The sequence below is a fragment of the Coffea eugenioides genome, chromosome 11, assembly GCF_003713205.1.
Source record: "Coffea eugenioides isolate CCC68of chromosome 11, Ceug_1.0, whole genome shotgun sequence".
NCBI lineage: Eukaryota > Viridiplantae > Streptophyta > Magnoliopsida > Gentianales > Rubiaceae > Coffea > Coffea eugenioides.
In genome coordinates this window covers 26214649-26240320 of record NC_040045.1, presented here as the reverse complement: position 1 = coordinate 26240320, position 25672 = coordinate 26214649, and positions in this window count along the sequence as shown.

The window sequence follows — 25672 nt, the reverse complement described above, 5'->3', positions numbered from 1 at the left end:
GCCTCTAGGAAGCTAAAGTCTCACGAGAGGAATTACTCAACTCATGATTTAGACTTAGCGGCTGTGGTGTTTGCATTAAAGAAGTGGAGGCATTACCTCTATGGGGTAACATTTGAAGTTTTCACCGACCACAAAAGCCTTAAGTATTTGTTTTCCCAAAAAAAGCTAAATTTGAGACAATGTAGGTGGATGAAATTTCTGGAAGATTATGATTGCACGATCAAGTACCATCCAGGAAAAACCAACATAGTGGCCGACACTTTAAATCGTCAAGTGCAAGTGACAAGATTCATAATTAAAGAATTGCACTTGTTGGAAGAGATCAGTTAGTGGAACTCTCGACTTGAATCGAGAAAAGTGATCCTTGGGAATATCGTCATGAAATCCACTTTGTTAGAACGTATCAAGGAAACTCAGGAAAAGAATCCTGAAGTGCAACAGTGGTTGAAAAAAGTCAAAAAGGGAGAAAAGTCAAATTTTAATTTGGGAGTAAATGGTGTATTGAGGTTTCGGAACCGGATAGTGGTGCCAAAGGATGAAGGGATTAAGAAGGAAATTTTGGAAAAACCACACAGATCAAAGTATACGGTACATCCTGAAGGGAACAAAATGTACCAAAACTTGAAGAGTTTGTACAGGTGGGAGAGCATGAAAAAGAAAATTGCTCAATTTGTTCAGACCTGTCTAATTTACCACCAGGTTAAAACTGAACATCAGAAATCATCAGGTCTTTTGCAACCCTTAGAGATACCTGAGTGAAAATGGAAAAATATCACCATGGACTTTGTATCTGGATTACTTAGGACATAAAGAGATCATGACGCCATTTGGGTAATAGTGGATAGATTGACCAAATCGGCTCACTTTTTGCCGATAAGTATGAAATACTCACTGGAGAAGTTTGCGAAACTGTATTTGGATGAGATCATAAGATTAAACGGGATACCTGTAATTATTGTGTCCGATCGAGACCCTAGGTTTGTCTCGTAATTCTGGAAAAAGATACAAGAAGTGTTGGGACTAAGTTGAATTTTAGCACCACATATCATCCTCAGACCGATGGACAGTTTGAGAGGACGATCCAAATTCTTGAGGACATGTTGAGAACCTGTATTTTGGATTTTGGAAAAAGTTGGATTAAGTACTTAACTTTGGTAGAATTTGCTTATAACAATAGTTTCCACTTTTCCATTCAAATGGCTCTGTATGAAGCACTTTATGGTTGGAAGTATAGGTCTCCGATTTGTTGGGATGAAGTAGGTGAACCGAAAATCTTGGACCCAACTACAGTATCTTAGATTGAAGAAGCGAACGAAAAGTAAAGTTGGTACGCCAGAGAATTCAAACTGCACAGAGTCGCCAGAAGAGTTATGCAGATAACAGAAGGAAAGACTTAGAATTTGCAGTTGGAGATCAAGTTTTCCTTAAAATTACTCATCTGAAAGCGAGTTTGATGGCAGGAAGAGGAAAGAAGTTGCAACCGAGATTTGTAAGGCCTTATAGGGTTATCCAACACGTGGAAAACATAGCGTATAAATTGGAATTGCCACCGAGTCTGTCTCAGATTTATAATGTTTTCCACGTGTCCATACTCAAGAAATATCATCCAGATCCATCACATATCCTGCAACCAAAGAATGTTGAAATTGATGAAGCACTGACTTATGAGGAGAAACCGATAAAGTTTCTAGATACTAAGGTGAAAGAGTTGAGGAACAAGCGGATTCCATTGGTGAAAGTCCTATGGAGGAACCACGGACTGGAGGAAGCAACCTGGGAGGTTGAAAAAGAAATTCGAGAAAAGTATCCAGACTTGTTCTCAAATCAAGATATAATTTCGAGAACGAAATTTTCTTAAGGGGGAGAGGATGTGAGAACTCGTGTTTTATTTCTAAAATAATTATTTTTTTATGATTATTTATCCTAGTATTAGTTAAATATATTATCGTTACAAGAATTTCTTTTAAGTTTCGCTTTATCGCGCGCGAATCGGAGGTTTGCGTATATCGAGCCGAAACGGTTAAATGGAGACTTAAGAAATTTATTTTAGACCACTAAGAGTGAATAATAATAGTATTAAAGGAGTTACATTGGAGGTTTAGTACACAAGTAAAACAAAATCGAGAGAAAATGGATACGAAACGCGTGCGCGAACACTATTCCTAGTTGACTTTTGGAGGAATTTTGGCCACAAATCACACAAGCTTCTCCAAGAAGCTTCATTCACCAACTCACTCTCTCTCTCTCCTTGTGACAGCCCCACCTCCCCCTAAGGCAAACCAAAGGGTTCGGTGGACCGCCTGCCCAACTCTCGCCGAGATTCAGTCGTTCCTTAATCAAATCCGGAATACAACCAAAGGAATAACATACAACAATCCAAAACTTAAGTGAAACTTATATATAAATTGCTATCTCAAAAGGAAGTACAACCATCAAATGTACAAAGGTTCTCACTTCACCATACAACCAGCCCGTGCCAAGCACTAGGGCGAGAACCATTACAAAAACAAAGAGCTAGACCAAGCTAGTCTATACCAAGCTCTCATCCTTGCATGCCTTCCCCTGTTAAGGAAAACAATACTAAAGGGATGAGCTAAAAGGTCGGTGAGGTTCCGAACACATAATCAAATAATCAATCCAATACATTAAACATAGAGCATCAATAATTCAAGAAACATTTACCATGGAAAGCGATATTAACACATACATTAAAAGGATACGGGCTCACAAGGAGCCATAAATTCGTTCGTTCGTTTGTTCTCCTGACATTTCCTCTTATTCCTCCATTCTTTTGAAAAATGCATTTTGTAATTAAAACCCTCGTTCGTTCTTTCGTTTCATTCACCCCCTCCGGGACGTTGGCCAGGCTCCACCAACTTACAAGGTAATACTCGAGTATACCGACGTTCACACCCAGGGTCACCATATCGCCCGACCGAGTCCGCTTCTGGCTCGAGTCGATCGGTAACGAAGGGCAGGACCCAATTCAGCCAAAAGGGTTACATCATGCGCAACTAATGTATTAATCATTAAATCATTGAAAATTTCACGTTTCATTTAGGTCGAGTGCGATAAAGTACACGCTCGCCTAGAAAATTCGTTTTGGAAATCATTGGAAACATTTAACACATTCTCAAACAATAACAACAAGTCAAGAAGTCAAGGAAGATATAACAAACAAGGAACACTCACCTATTTACGCAAAATAATATCCAAAATATCCTTCCGGATAATACCGTCAGTCACCAATGAACCCTAATAGAATCAAAAGAATAAATTATGCTTCAACCATCAAAGATTTAAGTGATTCAAAGACAAGTCGAATACGTACTAGTACAAAATATAAATATGGTTTTGGGTAGTGAAAAGAGTACATTGAAACCAAAGGACCTAAGCAAAATAGTTGTAAAACTTAGACTCACTGGTAAAACTTTAAAATCGCTATTGAGCCAAAGTGGCAAAGAAAACGTAAATACCCTAGATGGTTCACATGGTATTCGCTCTCAAGCCTTATTCAAGTCGCAAGTATATCGACCTAGTTCTCGAGCGTAAATTTGGGCAGCACGCCCTTTGTATTTACCTATTTTTCAACCATTTATGGCTTCATTCTTTTCCTCAATCAAACCCAAAGTCATATACAGAATCATCTCATTTCAATAGCCATTCCATAGGCTCCAAGTCATACTAGTACAAAATCAAGTTAGGAGCATGTGCGGAAATGAAGGTTGAGTTGGAAAATAAAAGACAGATTTGACGTTGTTTTGCGTAACGGACACAACCGAAACTATGCTTATCGGATTGGGGTGAAATTTATACCGTTTCGAAACTAAGACAGAGGCCTATAACTTTTATGAAGGCTATTCAGTCCAGTTTACAATGTTTCTAGGTCAAATTTACCAAAACAACCCCAGATTTTTCCAATTCGAAGTTTACTGTGGCAGTCTTGATTCATTCAGTCATATCTCAGCATATACAACTCCAATTCAAGTGATTCTAAATCCATTTGAAAGCTAAGATACAAGGCTATAAGTCTTAAGAAGACATCGATAACCAAATCAGTAGTATTCTTGGTCAAAACAACTAATTACAGAAGCTGATTAGCATGTTCGGATAGAAACAGGGTAGCAGGGATATTTTGGTCTTTTCACAGGTTACGTTGCTCCAATTGAGCTGAACTTTTGCAGGCTACTATAAAATATCATTCTCTACAACTTTCCTGTTTTGGGCTAAGGCCAAATCGGTCTCTAACTAGGTGTAACAGTACCAGCAGAATTGGGAAAAAAATGAAATCCTAATCTGGAATTCATGCATTCAAGTGCTAATCTTCCACAAAACAACATCTAAAACAACTAAAAAATCACTAATCACCAATTAATTGAAGTAAAGAGAAGTTCTTGGAAAAATACCTTAAAACCCCAAGAAAGTTGGTAGATTAAAGCTTCCCTTTCCAAAACAACTCCACCAATCCTTCTTAATCCTTTCTAGCAATAAGTTTTATGGAGTAATTTAAGATGCTAATGGTTGGAACTCAAGATTGGGCAAGAAATTGAAGATGCAAGATGAAAGGTTTTGCTTGATGTTTCCTCTCCAAGGTTCGGCCAAAGCAAGCAATAAAATGGAGAAATTTGGTCAATTTTGAGTTTTAGTAAAGTAAAAAGGTCTTGGTCAAAGTCCAACACTTTTGATTAGCCAATCACAATTAAGCTTAGGAATTTCATGGAACCTTTAGGAAGTCTAGCAATTTGTGATTAACCAAAAGTCACACTATGACCCCAACTTCTTTTAATCTTTACAATTAACTCCAATGAGTTGTCAAAAATAAACCGCATTTACCGCACTAGCGGGTCCCACATCCATAATACACTTCAAAATTAACGTGGACTAACTTGTACCAAGAAAATGATTTGAAAACTATATTCCCTTACAAAAATGTATAGGAAATTAATATATTGAAGGAAAATATAAAAATGGAAGCAAAGAAATAAAATAATACTAAGAAAATGTGAAAATTTTTGGGTTCTCACACTCCTCCCTCTCAAGCCCGGCCGAAACACTCCCAAGGAAGAAGAAGAAAGTTCATCCCATTTCACTTCCATTCTTGCAAACTTTTCACTTCAAATCTTTCACACAACACCTAAACAACTTGGAGAGTAACTTAATCTCGGTGGAGGACATCTTTCTTGCGGTTTTCTTGGAGCTTTGGTGACCGAAAAATTCTGGTTCTTCAAGAGGTGTAAGATATACTTCACCCTTTCCATTTAAAACAAGATGTATGGTTGGATTTGCAAGGGTTTGTAACCCAAAACTTGATCTAGGTAGAGGATGTGAGGACCTGAAATTTTCTTATTTTATTTTATTTTACTAGCTTAATTAATTATTTACTCACACGTTATTTTTGAATATTTTATTTCAACCTTTTATTGCTCAAATACATGGAATTATAGCTCACATGTATTTTAAAAATGACTTGATTCCAAAAGTTATTATTTTGAAATCTCGTTAAGTGAGAATAGTGAATACGTGTTTGGAAACTATAGCCGATTTGAGAGTACAATGAGTTTGAAAAATTGGAGACTTGTACATTAGCCTTAAAATAGATATTTTTATGTTTAAGTGCTCAAGTGATAGTTAGTTATACTATCGTTATAAGAATTTCTTGGAAAATTCATTTTATCGCGCACAAATCGGAAGTACACGTTTTCACGCGCGCGATTAATTAAGGGACCTTAGAACTTTATTTTTAGACCATTAAGAGTGAATAATAATAGTATGAATATAAGTGCATTAGAGGTTTAGTGCATAAGTGAAACAAACCAGAGCGGAAACGAGCACGAAACGCGCGCGTATGTGCATTAATGAAGAGTTGACTTTTGTGCACCAAGCCCCAACAACCAAGCTTACTCTAGAAGCTAATCATATCAGATTTTTTCACTCTCTCTCACCCCTCAAGCTGGCTAAACTCCCTAAGGAGAAGAAGGAACCAAAAGCTTCACTCACTCCATTTTCTTGCTCCAAATCACTTCAAAATTTACACCCAACTTGTTATCCACTTGGAGATTCACTTAGGCAAGGAGAAGAGCTTCATTTCCACAATTTCTTGGAGTTTTCTTGTGGCCAAAAATCTGACCTTTAGCATCTAAGAAGGTATATGACGATCAAGCCCTTAAATCTTGTCTTATGGAAGTAGTAAAGCACATATAAGCTCATGCATGCATGTGGGTAGCTTGTTTATGTTGGAAAAATTGTTGTGTGAGCTCTATGAACTCCCACTTGGATTGGATGGACTGATTTGATGAATGATGATGCTATTAATGTTGGTTTAGTGCTTAAATTAGTGGATTAATGTTGGGTTGTTGGTAGAAATTCAAGGAAGGTGCAATGAACAAAAGTGACCGTTTTACCCCTGCCATGTTCGTGCACTTTGGTACGAAATTTTGAGATTCTAATGACTTGTTTGTGATGTATAAAATGTTATATGAATGGTGTAGAAAGTTTCATTGAAAAATAACATGATTTGGTTGGTCAATTGTAGTGATTTCAAAGGTTTAGCAAAACTGGAAAATTTTCTTGGATTGCCCAGGCAGTCCTTTTCTTTCGGCCATAACTTTTTACTCCGATATCAAAATCGAGTGCTGTTTATGGCACTAGAAACTAGACATTCTCAACTTTCCAATGGTATAAAATTCACGTCCTGATTCCATATGAGTAATCTGTACCAACCGTTTGAACTTAGATGCCCTGTTTCATTAGTTCCCTGGAAGGCAGAACATGAACTACAACTTGAGGCTCCAATGTGGACTAGTTGTGGACAGATTTTGAAAATGATTTCTTCTGAGAAATTGTAGCTTTATGAATTTTTTTTCCAACGCCACCAACCATGTCTAATTCCGAGTTGAATTGAGTGATTTGTGGCCGTATTTCGAAACTGACTTCTTGAAGGAAAACCCTCCTTTTGGGCAGAATTGTTACTAAACTTGACTGAGACTTGTTAATTCGAGATTCTTAGTGTTAATCATCTACCAAATCTATATTGGAATGTTTATTAGACCTTGTCTACACTAATGAATCATGTTTGAGGAAATTTTCTCGGCCAAATGCTTGAAAACGAAAAACGGAAGTCCGAGGCAGATTTGCCTTGGAACTTCTTGGAACTTTAGTGGTTTCGTTAACCAAACTTCCCGAATGAATTTTCCTATAATATTTGGTAGAGGAATGGCCCTTATATGGTAGTTTAATAATACTAATTTTGGTGCCATTCCGAGTCCATTTCGATACTCGAACAAAATCCCAAAGTTGGTACTTTAAACCTGAAAATTTCATAATTGTCTCAAATTTTCAGCAACTTTGAGCTACTATATCTTGGTGCTCAAAACTCCGATTCTTGTTCCGTTTATTTTGTCTTAAACTTGGATTGCAACTCTAATAGATTTTCAAATTTCAGAGGTTAGTTCAAATCAAGTGAATTTTTTCGAATTTTCAAAGTTGGCCAAAAATCGACCTAAACCTGTCTCAAGTGCCCCAAAACAGCAACTTTGAGCTAAATTTTGAGTACTTTTCGTTTGGAATCATGGAAAAGTGTATTCTATGAACTTTTAGTACTTTGGAAGTAGTTTCCAACGGTACCAAAATTTCCTATTTTGGACTCATAGAGAGTGAGATATGATTTTTCAAAGTTTACTTACCGAATCTGAAATTTTCGAACTTAAAGGAAATTGAGGGTTTCGAACTCTTCATTTTCCTCCGATATTGCTAGACCGTTTTACACTTGATTTCAAAGGCGAAAATCAGATTTATCTTGTGTTTTTGAAACCCACTTCCGAGCCTCGATTATGAATAATTAAGGCTCAATTCATGAATTCTCCTTAGATTGTACACTAGTACAACCTTCTTTGATAAGTAGGGGTTCTAAGTGATAGTGTATAATAATTGATGGTTATTTGCTCAGGCGCTCAAGGAGACCTTTAAGAGGAACTCGAAGTGGACGCCTAAACACTTGTTTGAATACTTACTCACTTATTTTGAATAGGTGAGTGTTCCATATAGGAGTACGTAATTTGAATAAGTCTATGACATGCTTATCCCATAGTCATTAAGTGTTAAGTGCTACATGTTAAATATTTACCACACTCATGCATATCTAAGTAAGGTATACTTGAATTACTAGATATAAAATGCTTGAAAAGCATATTTACATGACTACTTGATTTACTCGACATGAAATACTTGAATTGCATATTCATGTGATGTGTTTAAATGATTAATTATGCTATGGCTGCATAAGTCGGCTGGAGTGAACCTCCTCGACTCTTAAGTGGTAAAGTGAGAAACGGCCAATAGCGGCCTATTAAAATGACTAATGTCTACCAATTAACCGTGATTATTACCGTTAACCGTCAATCGTTAACCATTTACCGTAATTACTTACCGTTTTCCTATCTACTTGATTACCTGATACTTGATTACTTGATTACCGTAAATTACATGTTCACATGAAATTATCAAATATTGCTTACATGTTTATGTGTTAATTGTTGCTAGTAATTGCTCATATGAAATTTTCACCATTTTAAGGCGAGTGTGTACTTTATCTCACTCGACCTACCAAAAGAATAAATTTCTACCGTTCGCCAAGTTATTTGATTACTTGTGCATGATGTAAGTTCTAAACTGAACTTGGGTCCTGCCCTTGGTTTACTGACCTACTCGAGCCAGGACTGGACTCGGTCGGGGTAGGTTGGAACCCTGGGCCACCGTTTCGGTATACTTGAATACTACCACTGGAGGGATAAGGTGATGGCCAGACAAATCGAGGGAATCCAAAAGTTATAAAGTGCAGATGACCGACATGGTTCCACTGGAACACCGTATCCTTCAATGTGTATTTATTTTGTATAGAAATAACTATTTCATGCAAATGTACTAACGTGCAAATCTTGTGTCATACATGTGACATGTTCAAATTACTCGTACCATGATAATTGTCTCATGTTAATGTGTTATACCTGTGACATGTTCAAATTACTCGCACCATGATAATTGTCTCATGTTAATGTGTCATACCTATGATATGCTCAAAGTACTCGTATAATGATAATTGTCTCATGTTCATGAGCCAACGTGCAACCCTGAACTATACATGTGGTATGCTCAATTACTTGATTTATTAGAACTGCTAGAGTGTCTTGAAATCTCATTGGGCTGTGTAGCTCATTCCACGTTTTTGTTTTCCTTAACAGGGTTCAAGACTGAAAGTACTCGTGAATAGTACTAGATTATTTTCTTTTGAAGACCATAAGTTGTATTAAAATGGATGGTTGTAGTACATATTCTTGTAAATTGTATTAAGCTTGAAAGTTAAGTATTTGTAAGCACGCATATTTTGGAGTACTTTAATGATATGTTGAAGTTATTCAAAATATTTCGAGCTTTTGAATTGTAGATTGTAGTGAGTCCTGGCGAGAGTTGGGCAGGCGTCCCGCGGATACCCTTTGGTTCGCCTTAGGGAGAAGTGGGGGCGTCACAGAGAACTTGAGGAAATTTATTTTCTTGCTCTTAAATGTTAGGCTAGTTGACTTGAGGAGAACATTAGGTAGCTGCCTTGAGGATCTAATGTGTCATTTGTGTTGTTTATGTGCTAAACTAGACGATATGGGTTAGAAAAGTGGAAGGAAAATAGAAGGAGAGCTGTGCATGGATTTGACCAAAATCTGTCCTGTTTTGGCCGTGCCTTTAGTTCAAATTTTTTATGCTCAAATGAATTTGAAACTGATGTATATATATTGTGTATGGTGTGTAGAAAGTTTCTACCAAAAATTATTTGAATTGGTTGAGTAAAATTTGAGTTTTGGGCAAGAACAAATCTGGAAAATCGTATAGCAGAGGTTCAATGGCAGTCTTCTTTGAATGAACATATCTCTATCTACAGAAGTCAGAATTGAGTGCTATCAATGGCATTCAAAACTAGACATCTGTAGTTTTCTAACGGTGTAAAATTCACCTTCTAATTCAAACCGAGGCATCTGTAGTGACTGATCAAAATCTCCTGTTCTATTCTGCTATTTTGATCGAATGACAGTGTGAAGCTGCAACTTGTGGCTTGAATTTGAACTACTTGCAACCTGATTTTTAAAACGACCTATTTTGATGAAAGTTAGCCTTATGAATCTAGTTTTCAACGCCACTGACCATTCTCAATTTCAAATTGTATCAAGTGAGATATGGTCTAATTCCTAAACTGCACCAAAGCTGGAAAACCCAAATTTTGCTAGCCGACTGGCCTAGTTTGACTTAGGACATGTTGTTTTGAAAATTTTGGGTGTCAATCACCTACCACATATATATTAAATGTTTCTTGGACCTTAGTTTCACAAATGAACCAAAATGGGGCTGATTTCATGGTGTAAAGTGTTTGAAAAAGGAAATAAAGCAAAAAGACAGATTTACTTTGGGAAATTTCCTAAACTTTGGTAATTTTGTTAATCACCTTTTCGTATGAGTTTTTGAGTGAAATTTGATAGGAGAGTAGTACTCATATGGAAGTTGAATTGTACCAATTTTGGTGTCAATCTAAGACCATTTCGATATACAAATGATGTGCCAAAGTTGTTCTTCAAATCTGAAAAATTAACCAAACATTCTTCATTTTGGGCCAACTTTAACCTACTATATCTTTTTGCTCAAAACTCTGAATTTAGTTCCATGTGTCCTGTTTGAAACTTTGTTAGGAACTCATACTGTGTTACAAATTTCAAAAGCTAGTTTACTTTTTGTGAATTTTACCAAATTTTCAAAATTTGCTAAAAAACATGGCTAAAACTGTCTTGTATGCTCAAATCAGCCATTTTGAATTGAAATTTGAATGTCTTCCGCTTAGAATCTTGAAAAGTGTCTTCTGAGAACTTTTAGTTGTTTAGATCTAGTTTCCAACGGTACAAAGTTTTTCAATTTTAGACCTACTGAGTGAAAGATCTGGTTTTTCAAAGATTACCCCTTAAAACTGAATTTTTTCGATTGGTAAGGAAATGAGTTTTTGGAAACTCTTCCATTTCCTTCGATGTTGATTGACCGTTTTAAACTTAATTGGCATGGAGGAAAATCAGTTTTCCTTGTATTATTAAACCCCACCTTTGAGTTTCAATTATCGAGTAACTAAGGCTCCTTTCATGACATTTTCTTAGTATTGTACAAGTGTACAATCTTCCTTGTTAACAAGGGTGTATATCTCAGTCCATAACTTTTGATGATTACAAAATAATTGGATGTTACTAATATTCTTTGAAGAGATTGTTTCAGGAATTGGAACAAAAACAAGGTCAAAGACTTGAAACCAAAACAGGATCAAAGATTGACAAATTGCTGAAATAACTGTCGGACGCACAAAAGGACCATATCGGACGGCCGACAACCATTGAGTAACTTCGGACGCATGAAGAACTCACACTCGGACGTCTGAAAATAATAAGCTAAGTCTTCTTTGATCACTGACCTCGATCGGACGCTGAATATGTCTCCACCGGATGTCCGATAGAAACAAGATGATTTCTCAAATCTCTTTGTTTGCTGTCGGACGCACAAAGAGCTTGCACCGGACGTCCGATAGAATTGAAGAAAATTTTTCAAACTCACTGCTTGCTGTCGGACGCAAAAAACAGGAGTACCGGACGTTCGACACTTCCAACGGCTAGTTGACTGTTCAGCTACTTTCTATCCGTTGGAAGCATTAATGAAGCACTTTCATGGTCTCCTATAAATAGAGCATGATCAGATATTTCAAATAACTTTTGCACACTGAATATACAAAAGATCCAGAGTGATTTTAGTGAGAAAATACTCTTCAAGGAAGATTTGTAGTCTTAGTGGTGTGAGGTTCATTGTAAACTTTTCATTTGTGAGTGAATCTTTCATGAGTGTAGCTCTGTGAGGGTTGTCTTGAGGGATAGTAAAATTTTGTAGTTTGACCGAGTGGAGTTCGGGGTAAGAAGGAGGTGAACCTTCATTTGTACACAAGAGTGATTGTAATTCATCAACTTGAAGAAACTTGTTTGAATTAATCTACAAGCTCAAGAGGAGTTGGGTAGTTAATTGGTTTGCAATTCTTTCCTTTTTATTTACTTATTGTTACGTTTGTGATCTTTACATTGTTTATCTCTTCTACTTGGTTGTTTTCGATCCTTACAATTGGTATCAGAGCTTGGTCTCCTAAAGATTAAGCTCAAGCGGCTTAGGAGTAAAAATGACAACCAATAATGCCATATTTTTTGAAGGACATTCTGTCATTAGACCACCTATGTTTAATGGGTCAAATTATGTGAGTTGGAAAGAAAGAATGATTATATTTTTGCAATCAATTGATATTGAATTGTGGTTTATTATTAGTGAAGGTCCATATGTTACCTCTCTTATAGATGAAAATACTCATAGATTTAGACCAAAAACAAGAAGTGAACTGACTGTTACGGATAGAGCTCATCTCACCTTAAATGCAAAAGCCATGAATGTGTTATATTGTGCTTTAGACTCAAATGAATCTATTAGAGTCAAGGGTTGCATGTCAGCTAAAGAAATTTGGGACAAATTGAAAGAAATTCATGAAGGTAGTGAGAATGTTAGAGAACAAAAGAAATCTATTCTGGTTACTAAGTATGAATCGTTCAAGATGGAACCTCATGAAAATGTTGATAAGATGTATTGTAGATTCAATGACCTCATTAAGGATTTAGAGGTACTGGAAAAGGAATACTCTCTAGGTGAGAAAAACAAAAAAATTCTGAATGCTTTATCCAATGATTGGGAAAATAAAGTGACTGCTATTGAGGAGGCTAAAGATTTGAATACTATGCCTATTGAATCACTTATTAATTCTCTAACATCTTATGAAGTGAAACTTAAGTTCAAAGTGCAAGAAGAAGAGGATACGAAAGTAAGAAGGAGCATTGCTCTAAAAGCATCTCAAGATGAAGATGATTCTGCCTCCCTAGATGAAGAAGATACGAAATATGAATATAGTGATTTAGCTCTCATCACAAATAGTTTCAAGAGAATTCTCAACAAACGAAGGTTCAGAAAAGGAGGAAACAGTAACTCATTCCCAAATCAGTTCAGTAATACAAGAAACAAATGGAAGCAAGAATTCAATAAAAAGCAAACTGATAAATGCTTCGAGTGCGGCCATCCTAGACACTACATGAGTGAGTGTCCAATGAAGAAGAGGAAAGGTGAAAGAAAACCAAGATTCAACAACTTCCAGTTCACATGGAATAAATGCAACTCTGATGGTGAAATTGAAGAGGAAGAATAATCTGCTCAATTGGCTTTTATGGTCATTGGAGATAATGAGGTAACATCTTCTAACTCTCAATTTGAAAGTGATGATGAAACTGATGATGATCTTGAATCTTTCATTATAAAATTGCATGATAGTTTGAAAGAATTTTATGCTAGAAACAAGGAATTAAAACATAAAATTGGCTTTCTTCTTCAGGACAATGCACGTTTTTTTCAAGAAAATAAAAAACTGAAAACTGAAAGTTATTTCTTAAAAAAGAGTGAGACTGTTTTACACTTTGAACTTGATAGAAAAATAAGACTTTGTGAAATGTTCAAAAATGAACAAGGGAGTTTGAAAAAAAGAATGGATGATCTTAATCAGTTGCTTCAACATAAGAAACACAACTTCTTTCAAAGGATTGATACAAAATCTCATTTTGACATACATGGAAAAAGGTTAAATTCTAGTGCAAATGAATTTACCATTCACAGAAGAAGGCAAGTTAGATTTGTTAAACCTGTTCATGTAAATAATCCTTTGGTTATGTGTAATTTTTGTTGTCAAAAAGGTCACATGAAAAGTGATTATTATGTGAGAAAGAACATGAGAAGAGGCATGAAATGCATGTGGATAGTTACACATGATAACTCTAACAAGTAGGAGACATTGGTAAGATTGATGAGATTCTTGTTCATAATTTTTTTTGTAATTCTCTTTTGATGTTTCTAATGCTTTGAACTAAGTTTTTCTTGATATTTTTGAATATTACTGAATTTGTATGATGTCAAAAAGGGGGAGAAAAGAACAATTCTGATCTAATGATGATTTGCTTTGGTATCAGAACAATTTTGATTTGCTATGTTAAACTCTCTGTGATATGTTGGTATTTCTTGTGGTATCAAGTCTCTGTGATATATTGATATGTTGGTGATTGCTGAATTCTGGTATCATTTCTCTATTTTTGTTTGGAATATTGAATTCTCTACTATTGTTGCTAGATTGCGGTATGAGATTTTTACTCTCATCTTATGATGACAAAAAGGGGGAGAAATGGATGCTATGTGTAAGAGGGAGTTATTCTGAGATTATAAGTTTGGATGCAATAAGTGAGGGGGAGCTTTTGCTCATATGCTCAATTTTTTTTCTTTCCTCCATCCATTGTTTTGTCATCATCAAAAAGGGGGAGATTGTATATCTCAATCCATAACTTTTGATGATTACAAAATAATTGGATGTTACTAATATTCTTTGAAGAGATTGTTTCAGGAATTGGAACAAAAACAAGGTCAAAAACTTGAAGCCAAAACAGGATCAAAGATTGACAAATTGCTGAAATAGCTGTCGCACGCACAAAAGGACAATATCGGATGGCCGACAACCATTGAGTAACTTTGGACGCATGAAGAATTCACACTCGGACGTCCGAAGATAATAAGCCAAGTCTTCTTTGATCACTGATCTCGATTGGACGCTGAATATATCTCCACCGGACGTTTGACAGAAACAAGATGATTTCTCAAATCTCTTTGTTTGCTGTCGGACGCACAAAGAGCTTGCACCGGACGTCCGACACTCCCAACGGCTAGTTGACTGTTCAGCTACTTTCTATCCGTTGGAAGCATTAATGAAGCACTTTCTTGGTCTCCTATAAATAGAGCATGGTCAGATATTTCAAATAACTTTTGCACACTGAAGATACAAAAGATCCAGAGTGATTTTAGTAAGAAAATACTCTTCAAGAAAGATTTGTAGTCTTAGTGGTGTGAGGTTCATTGTAAGCTTTTCATTTGTGAGTGAATCTTTCATGAGTGTAGCTCTATGAGGGTTGTCTTAAGGGATAGTAAAACTTTCTAATTTGACCGAGTGGAGTTCGGGGCAAGGAGGAGGTGAACCTTCATTTGTACACAAGGGTGATTGTAATTCATCAACTTGAAGAAGTTTGTTTGAATTAATCTACAAGCTCAAGAGGAGTTGGGTAGTTAATTGGTTTGCAATTCTTTTCTTTTTATTTACTTATTGTTACGTTTGTGATCTTTACATTGTTTACCTCTTCTACTTGGTTGTCTTCGATCCTTACAAAGGGATTTATAAGCAATAGTGTGCGATAGCCAATTATTATTTGTTCAAGCGCTCAAGGGGACCTTCAAGAGGATCTCGAAGCGGACGCCTAAAGGCTTGCTTGAGCACTTGCTCCCTTGTTTTGTGTGGTGAATGTCAAGTACATGATTTGTTGCAATTATGTGAATTGCTTCTTATGGATTGAATGGTTTATAAATGTTGATCACACTCGTTCTCTTTTAACTGATTGAACAACTGAACTAAACTGCTCTTGACTGAACTGTAACTGAATTGTATGGATCTTATTGGAGTGAATCTCATCGACTTATAACTGAATTGTATGAACATCATTGGAGTGAATCTTCTCGACCTATAACTGAACTGGGGGACACCCAAACTCATCGGCCGACCTTTCGACTCGAGCCGGCAAGGGCTTGGTCGGGAAGATTTGTGAGCCATGAGAAAAACTGTAAGTTTGATCTATTGGAGAGATCTCGCTTGGCCTACTCGAGTAGTAACCCCTTTTATAGAAGTTCGGGCTCAGTGCGGTGCATGGTGGACGGAACTGTGAAATAAGTGGAGTCCTACGGACTTAAAATACCGACCCGATTGACGGAGTGTCATCGCGGAGAGGTAATTGAACGAGGTTTGGCGAAATAAGTGGAACCTAACTCAATTAGAGCTCCTGTATCGTCCATAATTGTGTTTAATTGAAATTTGTGAATTACTTGAATGTTACCGTTTCATTTCTTGTCTAATTACAATTGCTACTTAAACTATGTGTTTTGCATGCTTTCTTGGCTTCATTGAGCGTTAGCTCATCCCATTAGATTTGTTTTCCTTAACAGGAACCGAAATGGAAGGAGTTATGGAGAATCCGACTTGAGGCACTTTTGTATTAGGATTTTCGATTGTATTCGACTAGACATATTTTGAAAGTTGTATATTTTGGAAAAATTGATGTATTTTGAAACTTATGATGTAAGGTTGAATATTCATGTATGGAAATAACTTATTGCCTCTATTCCGACTTTTATTGTTAGTATTACACTTTAAGCTTGAAATGAAATTGTACTAAGTCCTGGCGAGAGTTAGGCAAGCGTCCCGCCGATATCCTTTAGTTTGCCTTAGGAAGAAGTGGGGGTGTTACAGAACTGGACAATTCTTTAGCCTGTGAGGAACGACCCATTCGAGTACTGGATAGGAAGGTGAAGGACTTGAAAAATAAGCAGATTCCACTGATTAAGATTCTATGGAAACACCATGAGGTGGAGGAGGTAACCTGGGAGCTGGAGAAAAACATGCAAGAGAAGTACTCTAAGCTATTGACGAATAAAGGTATGAATTTCGAGGTCGAAATTCTTTTAAGGGGGAGAGAGTGCGAGGACTTGAAAAATTCTTCATATTTCCTTAAAAATTCTCTTTTATTTTGAATCAATTACTTTATAATAGTTTTACTACTCATTTACTCCCTCAATAGTTGGAATAAATAATAGAATTAAGAGTTTTCCCTTTACTTTTATAGTTAGAGTAAACTAGGATTTTTGCGTATTTTGGTAGTGTGATTAATTGGTAAGGAGTGGGTACTAAATTTGGTGGTTAAGAGTGAGTTTTATATAAGAGAAAGTGTGTTATTAGAAGTGCTATTAATAAATTAGTGAACTATTAGTCAAAACACAAGTACGTGAGAATTGAGGAAAAATAGCTTGAACCGACGTGCACCGTTTGCTATCGAGTGAGTACACCACTTGAACACTACTTTATTACCTTAATTTCCTTACTTTTATTTCAGCAAAATTAGCCCCAAAATATCCTTCAAGGCAGCCGAAATTTTGGACTAAATAAAAGGGGAGAAAAGAAAAAATTTTGAGATTTAACCATGAAGCGACATTTGGCGGAAATCAAACCAACTTTGACTAACCAAATTTCCTTCCTTCTTATCTTCAAATTAGCTTCTTTTCTCCTTCATTTTTTTCTTGTTGGCCGAGAGTGAGGAGAGGAAAAAGAGAGGAGAAAGTTTGCAACTCTAACCTTGAATCCATCTTTATTTGAGTGAAATCAACAAAACCAAACCGATTAAACTTGCCTATTGGTGCTTGGAAAACTTGGTGTGGTGAAATTTTTGGAAGATAGTGGTTTGTTTCTCACTTGTAAGAAGTTTTTGGAAGGTATAAGGCTTAAACTTCCTTTTCTCTTGCTTGATCTTGCTAATTTTGGTATAGAAGCTTTTAATCTTGACTTGCTATAGTTGATTTTCTAGTTTTTGATGGTGTAGTAGAATTTTCAGTTAGGGTTTGCCTTTATTAGTTTTGATTAATGTTATTTAACTAGTAAATGATGTTATTGAGCTTGGAAATGGAACTTGTGAAGTGATTCATGGGCTTGAGTGTGACTTTGTAGAGTTAAAAGTTGAATTTCCAGCAATTGGTAGTGAATTTCAGTTCTGCCCTGTTTTTAGTATCAACTTGGGTTGCGAATTTCTCTATGTTTTAGACTGAATCACCTTTTGGACAAAACATGAAAGTTATAGGGTTTTGAGTTAACTTTCAACCTGCAAAATTTCAGATCAATCGGATCATTTAGCTTAGGATTTAGCCAAAGCACTCCTGACTACATAAAAAACTCAAATTTTTCCTAACCTGTTTTTCATGTGCTTCTGACCATCCCTTTTTGACCTTGAACATATGAGAACTGAGTGACGATGTCTTCATAGGAAATGTAAGTTTATATCTTAGCTTTGAAACGCCATAAAATTTACCCTGATCCGATATCTCTAACTGCAGTTATGATCAAAACACCAAAGGATGACAAATCTGCCACTTCTAATTTCTTCTTTAAAACTGGTTTCCAGCTTTGATCTTGATGGTTTCATTGCTAGAATTGACTTGTATTTGGATGATATTGAGCCTAGTTGAAGAACTATTTTGTTAAGATTACTTATGTGTTGAATTTGGGCTGAATTGAGGAAAATAATGAAGTCATAAGTGGCTGAAAAATAGCGAAATACAAAGGGTATGCTGCCCAAATTTTCACTCAAGGGTTAGGCGAGTGAACTTGAGACTTGAGCGACGATTTGAAGTCGAAGTGAATTTGGATTGTTTATGGTAGTCAAGTTACCGTTAGTAGAGGTATATGAGCTAAATTTGGCCAAAAGTCGTACCCTTTAAAAGGTGAAGGCAGCGATCAATAGAAATACGTTTTCTTCGTCTTTTAGACTCAAATGCTAATTCCAAAGTTTTAATCGCTTCTTTAGCAACACCAAAAGAGCTAGCATGAATTTTCTAGAGTTTGATAAGTAACATGAATACTACCTAAATGAGTTTCAGTTACTTGATTTTCTTTAAGTGAAACTCTTAAGTTTCGAACCCTAGTTGATTTCAAACTCTTAAATGATGTTTTATCGTTTATTTGGACTTCAAATAAGGAGTTGTACCTGAGCGTGATTCTAAGAAGCACCAATTCTTTGGTGAGTGCTTCCAAATACCTGATTGAACTTGACACTTGTTTTAAATGCTTGACCAACGTGGTCGGATCAGATTTGATTGATTTGTCGGACAAGAGTGTATTTTATCACACTTGTCCTAATGTGATATATTCTTGTTCATTGGTTGCAATTGACTTGATATACATGCATATGATTCGCATCCTGTCTTGAATTCCAGAAATCCTGTGGCTAGTTAATCGAGTCGAACCGGCAAGAGCCTGGTCAATTAGATAACGAACCCTAGGTCTCTAGTTTTGTCGAGTGGAGTAATATCTCCTCGACTAATCGGTATACTCGAGTATTATCACACGTGTTTATCTGGATGTTCGGGCCCGGTAAAGGGGTTTGTAAGTCCCAAAGACAACCAAGAGGGGGGGGTGAATTGGGTTATTCAAGATCTTAATCAGATTTAGACAATTTTTGCTAAATGAAAATTTTCTTCTTTTCTAGTAATGATCAACCAAGTAGAGTAGAAGACAAGAGCTATATTGATCAGAAACACAAGTATAAACAAGCAATGAGAATTTTATTAAACAGAAAAGTAAATTTGGGGAATCAAACCAAGTGTCTACCAAGCTATTCTCAAACTTGAAGACCACACACTAGGAAGAGCAACTTCTCTTTGATGGAAGACGATCAACTAGATGTACAATGGAGGGAGCACTTCTTCCTTGCCCCAAGCCTCACTTAGTCAAGCTAAGAAGTTTTACAATCACTCAGAAAACCCTCAACAAAGCTACACTAAAGATCCTTTCAATCACAAAAGAAATGCTCACCAGAAATTCACACCACTTTAAAACAAATCTAGCTTTGGAGACTATTTTCTAGCTAAAATATCTCCTGAAATCTTGTAAACAAAGTGTGCAAAAGTCTCTACTTCGTTCAGACCAGTTTGATTTTAAAGGGAACCAGAAATGGGCTTCATCAATGCTTCCAACGGATAGAAGGCAGCTGAAGAGTCAACTAGCCGTTGGGGCTGTCGGACGTCCGACGATCAAATCATCGTCCGAACCAATCGTCCGATGGCATCCAAGTTGACGTTCGGACGTCCGATGCGTCTTGATCGTCCGACACCGCAGCGTCCGATCGTTGGCAGAGAGTTGGCAAGTTAGCTTGGAATTTTTCGGACGTCCGATGCGGTTGATGAGCGTCCGATGGCAAGCGTCCGATCCTTCCGGACGTCCGATGCTTCCTCACGAGCGTCCGACAGAGCTTCCTTCTTGATGCTCTTTATCCTTTCGGACGTCCGACAGATTCCTTTCGGCCGTCCGACGTGAGTATCCTGTTTTTGCTTCTTCTTTTGGTTGAAATGCATTTCATGACCTATTCATACCTGATTCTTTGATATGTAAAGACACTTATAATCGAAGAAGGTTAGATACATTTCAAAATACTTTGTGATCATCAAAACCAAGAATAACATTCTCCCCCTTTTTGATGATGACAAAACAAAAGTTTGAAATGAAATTTGATGATTGCAATGAAAGCTCCCCCTTTCAAAATAGACAAGAACTCCCCCTGCCATAGTGAATCAAAGAACTTTTGAAAACCTCCCCCTCACTAGACTGCCCAACCGAGTTTAGACAATCATCCAAAATCATGACAATTAAGTAACACACAACCAACATATCACCAATTAATCCATCAGCAAAATCCAAATTTAATTAAACCATTAATCAATTCATCATATCCAACATTATCAATCATCAATCAGATCTCTCCCCCTTTTTGTCATCACAAAAGAGCAAACCAAAAACATCCATCTTATACACAAATATATCTTATCCAAAATGTAAACCAAAAACAATTCATTCCATTCACATAAACAGAATAAACAAACATCACCAGTACTTAAACATCACCAATAACTTCCATCAAGATACTTAGAAACATCACAGAACTTAAACATAAACAAGAATATCCATTATATTACACCTCAGTACTTAGATCATCCATCAACACACACCAAAAGAAACTGAGAATATCCATAACATAACATATTCTAAAAGAGACAAACAAAATGCAAATGTCCTAAATGATGATCTACGTGGATCCAGGTGTCCTCCGAGAAAGCTGATATTGGTCGAGATCCTCCTCTTCAGTGTCTTCATTATCTTCAGCAGCTTCTACAATTGGTGCCTTGCCTTTGTCTGATGTGGAAGGGCCATGAGGAGTCACAGGAGTTGCTGGATTCGGATCTGGAACTGATGAACCTGGATCAGTGGTTCGAGGTTCTTTGTCATGTGAGACTTCCTCAACCACAGGTGGAGGAAAAAGAAGATTCTTTTTGTCAAGAAAGGCAGTTTGTTGCTCAGAAGACATGGTGAGCATGAGACCATGTTCTAGAAGAAGAACATGCTGTTTGAGTTCTTGAAGAAGCTCAATTACTTCATTACTGGAAGAGGAAGATGCTTTAGTGGCAGACTTCCTAGGGTGAATGGGAGTGAGTGAAATGGGTGAAGGATCATGTGCAGTCTTAGACCTAAGTTCACTAGAAGATGCACCCTTATAAGCCCACAGATTATCTTTGAAGACAAGATTTTTCCTTTCAAAATACCCTTTTGTAAAGGCATAAGAAGATGCTTCTTTAGGACAAACACCTAGAATAGGGACTTTGTTAAACTCAAAAATCTTTTGAAGAAACTTTCCATAAGATAATTTTCTGCGAGAATCAGTGGCATATCGAAGTAAGAACTTGCACATGACAAAACCAAAATCAATACGAATTTTTTCTTGAAAACAATAAAAGAGGTACAACTCCATTTTGTTTGCATCAGTTCTGTGGCCATCAGTAGGCACAAGCAGGTTTGAAATGATAGAAAAAGCAATTAAATTCACAGGGGCCAGATCATTCAATTTAGCATCAGCAGGTGAGGAAAAACTTCTTTTGAAATAGGTTAACATTTTTGTCCCATCAAAATGATTTGCAGCAGTAGGAAGCTCTTCATAAGAAAAGAAATTAGCAATCTTATCTTTGCATAAACGTTCAATGGTAGTATTTAAAATGGAGTTCACGATTTCAGAATCAATGATTAAGTCTACCCCATTAACCCTGGAAAATATTTCAGTTGGGTCAGAACCTTTCCTTAGATTGGCAAAAAATTGATGCAACATATCAGGATAGTAGACATTTGGCATAGAAATAAGATGTGACCATTTCTGGAAAGCAAATAGACTCAGAATGGATTCTAAACCTATGGAGCGAAATTCAGAGGGGTTTACAGTTCTTTGAGGGATGACACCCTTCTGGGATATCCAGGAGTATTTGTCTTTCGCAGCATCATCAAAGAATGTAGGAGGAGGAACTGATTTAGGAGGCGGTTGAGAGGAGGTCCCCTGTCCAGATTCAGGCTGAGATGTGGGTTGTGGAGTAGGCCGTGACATTTGACCCTTGATAGCTCCCCTTTTGAAGCGTTTGGATGTCCGTTTGACAGTAGGAAGATCCTCATCCTCATCCCTGAGTGGATGCTTGCGTCCGGCAGTAACTTTTCCTCCCCTTAGATTCACCATTGTTCTAAATGTGTGGAATGGAGGATGCAAATGATGCACACAGCAGTAGGGAAGTGAATCGCACAGAAATTTTGGGACAAAAACACCTTGAACGAGATTTGACAGAGCGGTTATGCAAGAGTAGGGTTGTGAGGAAAATTTGGGGATTTGCGAAATGTTACTCAGTTTGGTGAAATGATCAGGAGAAATGAAACGCAAACGATGGGGAAATGTTTTGGTTGAGTCAATTTGGGAATGGTAGTTACAGAATGGTACGAATTTGAGAGTGAGGGAAGAGAGAGTTTTCGTCCGAGAGGAAATAGGATATGAAGAGACTGAAGCAAATAAGGAAGAAAGTTGATTTAAAACAAATGAGCCGTTGCACTGTCGGACGGCCGAACGAAGTTGTGCGTCCGACAGTTGCGTCCGAACAGGCGCAATTCTGGAAAATGGCTGAAGAACATCATCGGACGTCCGTTCATCTTCTTTCGGACGTCCGAAGGCTTTGAGAAATATTAGGATGATTTTTCGATTATTCCTAATTTTGATCTTAGATGAATGAACTGATCTAATGGCAGAGCTTTGGTAAATATATCAGCAAATTGATCTTTAGAACAAACATAATTTACACATATTTCACCTTTTTGAACAAGATCACGAATAAAGTGATGCTTTATATCTATGTGCTTTGTCCTAGAATGATGAATAGGATTTTTGATCAAATTTATAGCACTAGTATTATCACAGAATACAGGCATGCAGTCATACAACAATCCAAAATCATTCAAAGTGTGCTTCATCCACAAAAGTTGAGCACAACATGCACTAGCGGCAATATATTCCGCTTCGGTTGTAGACAAAGATATTGCATTTTGCTTTTTGCTAAACCAAGAGACTAAACAATTTCCAAGAAAATGACAAGTTCCACTCGTACTCTTTCTATCCACATGACAACCTCCAAAATCAGCATCCGAATAACCATATAGAGCAAACTCATTAGATCTAGCATACCAAAGACCATAGTCTAATGTACCTTTCAAATACCTAAAAATTCTTTTTACAGCATTCAAATGTGATTCTTTTGGACAAGATTGAAATCTAGCACACAAGCAAACAGCAAACATAATATCAGGTCTACTTGCGGTTAAATAAAGTAGGCTTCCGATCATACCTCTATAATGCTTTTCATCCACATGATTACCTTCTTCATCTTTGTCAAGCTTTGTAGAAGTGCACATTGGAGTTCCAACTTGTTTTGAGTCCTCCATGTCAAACCTTTTCAGCAATTCCTTGGTATATTTTGCTTGATTTATAAAAATTCCCTCAAGAGCTTGATGTATTTGAAGTCCAAGGAAGAAATTTAATTCTCCCATCATACTCATTTCAAATTCATTTTGCATAGTGGTGGAAAACTCCTTACATAGATACTCATTAGTAGCACCGAAAATAATATCATCAACATATATTTGCACAATAAGAAGGTCTTTCAACACATGCTTAGTAAAAAGTGTGGTGTCCACAACACCCCTTTTGAAACCCTTTTCAATCAAGAACCCACTTAATCTTTCATACCAAGCTCTTGGAGCCTGTTTTAAACCATATAAAGCTTTAGAAAGTTTAAACACATGACTTGGAAATTTTGTATTTTCAAAACCGGGGGGTTGATCCACATACACTTCTTGATCAATAAAACCATTTAAAAAGGCACTTTTAACATCCATTTGAAACAATTTGAAACCTTTGAAGCAAGCAAAAGCAAGAAGCATTCTAATAGATTCTAATCTTGCTACGGGAGCAAATGTTTCATCAAAATCAATTCCTTCTTCTTGTGCATATCCTTTAGCAACTAATCTGGCTTTATTTCTTACAACAACACCTTTATCATCCAACTTATTTCTAAAAATCCACTTTGTGCCAATGATAGGCTGATTTTGAGGTCTATCAACAAGTGTCCAAACTTTATTTCTTTCAAATTGATTAAGTTCCTCTTGCATTGCCAAAATCCAGTTTTCATCCTTTAAAGCATCATTGACATTTTTGGGTTCAAAGAGAGACACTAAAGCAAAATTGTCAATCAATTTTCTAGATGAGGAACGAGTGTTTACCTTCTCGGATGGATCACCAATTATAAGCTCTTTTGGATGATTTTGGCTGAATTTCCAAGCCTTGGGAAGATCTTTGAGTGAATCATCATTTTTGTCTTCATCTTCCTCTTCTTGATCATTATGAACTTCATTTTCCATTTCAGTTGCTGCTGGTTTAGAACTTCCTTCATTTCCAATTGACAGCTTTTCCATTCTTGCTCGAACACCTACATCATCATCCTCACACGGACTTTTGGAATTATCATCATTGGTTTCATCAAATGTTATATGTATAGCTTCTTCAATCACAAGAGTCCTTCTATTAAAAACTCTGTATCCTCTTTTATTTTCACAATACCCCAAAAATATTCCTTCATCAGATTTTTTATCAAACTTACCAAGATGTTCCTTTAGATTCAAAATAAAACATTTACAACCAAATACTTTGAAATAACCAACTGTAGGTTTATTATCAAAAATCAGCTCATAAGGAGTTTTCTTTAAGATAGGTCTCAAGAGAATTCTATTCATCACATAACATGCAGTGTTTACCGCTTCAGCCCAAAGATATTTAGGCAACCTACATTCATTTAACATAGTTCTAGCAGCCTCTTGGAGAGTCCTGTTTTTCCTTTCTACAACACCATTTTGCTGTGGAGTTCTTGCAATAGAAAACTCATGAGTTATGCCATTATGATCACAAAATTCTGGAAATCCACAAAATTTGAATTCAGTTCCATTATCACTTCTAATTCTAACAATTTTTAAACCAAGCAGATTTTGCACTTTAGCAAACAATGAAGTAAAATTCTTGAAGGCATCATCTTTATGAGCAAGAAATATCACCCAAGTGTATCTAGAATAATCATCCACAATCACAAAACAGTATTTCTTACCACCCAAGCTAGAGATTTGAGTAGGGCCAAATAAGTCAAGATGCAAGAGTTCTAAGGGTTTTGAAATAGATACACACTTCTTTGTTTTAAAAGAAACTTTTGTTTGCTTACCAAATTGACATGCATCACATATTTTATCCTTTTCAAAACTGATTTTTGGCAAGCCTCTAACTAGTTCCTTTTTCGAAATTTCCTTTAGTAAGTCCATGTTAAAATGACAAAGTCTTCTATGCCACAACCAAGGATCTTCATTTGAAGCTTTAAGACATTTTAAGCTAGAAGAATCAATTTTATCAAGAACCACAATATAAATGTCGTTGAACCTCTTACCTTTGAACACAACATTGTATTTGGAATCAAGTACAATGCATTCATGCTTTCTAAACAACACATT